Source organism: Pinus tabuliformis, chromosome 4_1, assembly GCF_031772625.1.
Source record: "Pinus tabuliformis cultivar Carrire ecotype Pingquan chromosome 4_1, CPIR1, whole genome shotgun sequence".
Taxonomy (NCBI): Eukaryota; Viridiplantae; Streptophyta; class Pinopsida; order Pinales; family Pinaceae; genus Pinus; species Pinus tabuliformis.
The window spans coordinates 626,740,000-626,745,302 of record NC_142303.1 but is presented as its reverse complement, the minus strand read 5'-3'; positions in this window follow the sequence as shown (position 1 = coordinate 626,745,302).

Sequence of the window (5,303 nt, the reverse complement as noted above, 5' to 3'; positions counted from 1 at the left end):
CCCAGGTTTGTTTATCATTTTTTCCAAATTGTATTGCCTTTAATTTTCCTATCATGTGAGGGACCATAAGTGAAAGAGGTTGAAAACCACCATATATACATCAATTCAAAAAACCAATATCACTAGTTGTAAAAGGACCTATGCAAGTCCATCATATAACCATGTCTGAAATTTGCATATATAGAATCCATATACAGAGTCCATTATACATCCATGAAAATATGAAGAAAATAGAGTTGTGTATGCTGCCAAAAGATTCCATAAAAAGGAAATATTGATCATGCCCATGAGCATAATTGAAGAATATTGAGAAAGCCTTCCTTATCTTCTTGGATTTGCAAGTGACCTTCAGCCACTTCCATTACTCTTTTTAAATGTTGTCAACTTTTCGATTTTATTCCTTGTAGACATGAGCAAAGGCGATATGAGTGAAATTTTGTAATCTATTTGAGATATTCTAATAAAGAGGTATAAGTGTATGATTCCTTAATATGAACCTTCCATTCATCTAATTTATCACGATTAAGGAGTCCCCATAGATGTTCACTTCTGTGATATGAAGGAATTCGGCTAATTAGAGGAGAAGATTTGATGAAAAGAGTTGCTTGCCCAATGTTACATGAGTAAGAGTAAAAATGTGATTCAGATAAGTAAATGCATATTTCAGTGCCACCAATGGTTGGGAATGTTGTGCTTCTCCAAAAAAATCCAACGATTTGTCCTTTTGGATGATAGTGGGAGCATGATTTATAGGACCTTGGGCTAAGATAAACTTTAGGAAAGATTCTTAGAGGGCCAAATAAGTAAGAGCTACCCTGATACATGATTGACCTTGGTCGTCAAATATGGCCCCATTCCTTTTGATCTAGATTCCCTAGCATTTTTATCTCACCAAGTCTTTAAGCACTCTTGCATTGAGGTTCCACCCAGTTGAGATCATAGTTTTAAAAACCAGAACCGGTGATCGAACCAGTCCACCTATCAAATCGGGTTTCAAACCAGAACCAGACAAATGAGGACTGGTCAAATATGAATGAACTAGTATTTAAAAAAATACATGAAATACTTAGTTTTTAATGAAAAAATTATTTTTAATATTTCAAACCATGATTTCAAACCAATAGAGATCAAATATGCAAAGTTTTCTCATCTATATATCATGTAAAGGTGAATATATCAAATTGGCAACGAGTGCAATACATATTAGCAACATAATACACAATCAATGAGGCTCTAAATGGCATCTAGAGTCCAAAAACAATGTTATAAGCTATGGGGTCATTGTCCTATTACAATTCTACATACCAGTGATCAACATGATCACTCCTCATGATGATCAAACTCATCACCACTACTAGACAAGGGATCATCAACATGAGCTACATAAATAATCTGCTGAGTGTTTGAGGACTAATAAAACTCCTCTACAACCTTAGCAGTAGTGGTAGTAGTATCAATAAAAATAGACATCAAAACTAAAAATCACTTATCAACATGATCACTCATGAAACTCATCATTGATTCAGCACTACTAAAAATTGGATCATCAACAAGAGATACATAAACATCATCTTGCTCAAATTCTTCAGACTTGGATTGCTCAACCTTATAATATGATATAAATTGAAGTTTAACATGCCTAACTAGTGATTTTGGTTTGAGTGAAGGGTTCATCTCCTCAGCCTTATAATGTTGTAGAAAATTCTTAGAATCCCTAACCAATTATTTTCCTTTGAGTGAAGGGTACATTATTGTTAAGGCCATGGTAGAGGAGTTCAATAGTCAATACTACCAACATCAATAAAGTTCAAAAATCAATGCCACCGAAATCAAGGTCCCTAAAGGGCTCCATGCTCTTGATCAAACACCAATATCATACCCTCATGCATGATAGAATCAAATTGATACATTGCAAACCCCCAATGCATGGAATCCTGAAAAATATTAAGTTTGTTGAATTTTGAGTGAACTCTAAATTCTAGTTTCTCCATATGAAATCCAATGAGGTCAAAACCAATCTCAAACATCCTGAGTCATTTCATGGTGATGTTAAAAATTTAAGTAAAAGGATGAAAATGGAAAATAAAGGAAATGTCACTTTTACTTTAAGAATTTAACATTACCATTTTGAATTGATTGCTAGTGTTGCTAGAGTTGATATGTGTGAGGCAAATGAGAGGGGTGGTATGTTTTACTTAGACAGGTTATTTTTGGAGGGAAACAGCTCCAAAGTTTCCTCAACACAACATCAAAACTCAGAAAATTGCATTATATGGGGTTTATAGCTACCCTACCAATAAACTAGCTGCTTTATGAAGGAACCATCCAGTTTATGGGAAAATTAGCCAGCTCCTTCATAAATCGGTCGGTTTATGGGAAAACCATCCAGTTCCTTAATAAACTGGTTGGTTTTGGCTGGTTTTGTGGTTTTGTGGTTTTTTGGTGAAATAAACCCATAAACTAGGTTTTTTGTTCAGTTTGACCTAGTCAACCAATGAATGAGATGCTTTGACTGATTTCTTGCTCAAGCCGACCGGTTTTTAAAACTATGGTTGAGATCTTGTTCGACAATTTTCCAGATTTTTGTCTAGATACATCTGGTGAATGGACAATGTATGAAAATGTGAGGAATTGATTCAGCCTCTTCCTGGCATAAAGGACATATACTAGGACCATGGAAGGATTGTAACTTTTATTATCAGCAATTAATTTAAATAAAATGATTTTTTAATGTGGTTAATTATTAATATATTAATAGATAAATAAAAATTTGTAAGTCAACATTTTATTCATTAAGAGAAAAAAAAATATACATCCTATACCTCAAAAATCATGTGGTCTCACTCCGAATGGGTTTTTTGACCATAGTCTACAAAAGGTGGCAAAAATACAAAAGAGATGCCAGTAATAGTGTCCACAAAAGAGAGGACCATAAGCTCTAACAAACAAATAAAACATAAATAAAACTAGAAGACATACTAATCATTTGAGGTGATTGAAGTTGGGTTGTCTAGAGTAGTTCCTAGAGGAGGCGGCAAATGGAAGTTACACTGAACACGCCCTTCAAAGTGCCTCATCCAATTCTCCAATTGTTCCACTTTCTCCACTAGATGGTTTTGTCCCCGCTAGACTACCACCACTCGCTCCCTGATCTGGTACTAGAAGTAATGCATGTGTTCCAATGTTGCGATCAGTTCATCGTACTTTTCCTGATTAATTCGTTCTATCACTTCTACCCAGACCACCAGGGATTGGATTAGACCTCGATAGTTTTCCAAGTAGTAGTGTTGCAATCTCTATGGGTCTGGGGCATCACAACGGCCATCATTTTGAACTGCATAAGCCCTCCTATGCTAACCACCTCTCCGAGAGCCAAGAGTCTATGTATCGCTACCAACGTGGGGTTTCTTCATGTTACCATTACTGCTACCCCAGTCAACTGCCCCTGAATCCTGCCACCTCCTCGGAAGGTCAGGCATCGACCACCATGAAGTTCGTCACTTCTCCCTCCACGCTTCCATCCACCATGGTTGCCAATGAAAGGGCCTCCTTCCTCCCCATCCATTGCTTCGCCGGGAGGCTAGACTTCCCTTGTCGAGGATTAGGACACATCTGCCACCACCCAAGCACAACCAGTTCCACCAATAGTGCTACCTCATCTGCTAATATGAATTATTTCCCTCCCGTCCACCAAATCGAACTTAAGGCACTACCACTAGCACCACCTTCACATTCCCCGCTACACAAGTCACTCCACTGTACAGAGTCGGCTACCAGGAGGATGAAGGATCTTCAAAAGCTTGACGCCTCCCAAACACCGCCCTCACCATGGCACTGCTAGCTTTTACAAAGACGCTCCTTACCTAATATGAACCAGAAATAGCATTTGCCTTCACACAGTGCCTGCCAACCCAGTCCAGCCCTACAAGGACTGAGAAAAACCAAGAATTGGGCTCTGTTATATGTAGAAAAACACAATTCCCCGAAGAAAATAAAGAAACCACCAATTTTGTCACACCTTCAATGCCTCTTTCATCGTCAAGCAGGAGGCCAAGTATATTTTCACCACCAAACATGAGCACTGAACCGAGATACCAACATCTTCCTCATACCGCTTATCGACCCATTGTCGCTTCCCTTTCCCAATTTGACATAAATACTCACAAGCCTGAGATCTAAAGCTCGTGTTCGCCATTCCCTTCGCTACATGGTATGAGGGGACAGGGAGGTACGACCCTCCCCAATGACCCATTTTTCACTACTCATGGGGCCCGATGGCCACATTAGTCTCAGTTCTCACCCCATCGAGGATTCATATATATATATATATATATATAACTTAATAAATATAATTAGAATATAATTAAAAATGATATATTCATTTTATTTGAAATTGAGATACAAAAAGTTTAAAGCACACTCTAAACAATATTTTCGTAATTTTAAATGAACTAATAATATATATATATATATATATATATATTTGTGTTTGTAATAGAATAATTAATTTCTTCCATGAGGTCTTACATAGATGGTGATTAGGTGCGTTGTTTAAGGCACTCCTAGAAGTTAAGTTAGTGATTCAATTCTTGGGCACTTCTAGATGTTAAGTTAGTGATTCAATTCCCCATCCTATTCGAGTGTTATTCTTAGACATGATTCCCCATCCTATTCGGGTGTTATTTTTAGACATGACCAAAGAAAGAAAGAAAGAAAGAAAGAAAAAAAAAATTAAAAAAAAAAAAGAGTAATTAATTTCTAATTAAAATCCAAATATACAAAAAATTAAAACACAATCATAAAAAATAATTTCTTCACTATAAATAATTAAAAATGTTCAAAAAGGGATCGCAATTTGTGATATGAAATATTGTGCAAACCAAGAAATCTAAGATTCAAATCCATCGTCTATGGAGACAAGGATTATAGTAAGCCCAATAAGTATAGTGTTAATTCTTTTGTACACAAAAACAAAATTAAATAAAAATATGATTAAAAAATTGTATTGAATAAAAATATAATTAAAAATAATATAGTGAATAAAATTAACTAAAAGGATGTAATTAATTTTTATGTTTGCCAAAAGGTAATTAATTTCTAATTAAATAATTAAATCAAGATATACACAAATTTAGAACACTCATTTTTCTGGATATTAATTTTATTAATTGGGCCTAGAGGCTCATTCTACAACTTGGTATGAGGATGAAGTGTAAATAGTTGACATGTGTGCCTCTTAAAATAAAAATAAAATATTCTCTAGATAGAAAAGCAATGTCCATTATAATAAATAAATGAAAAAA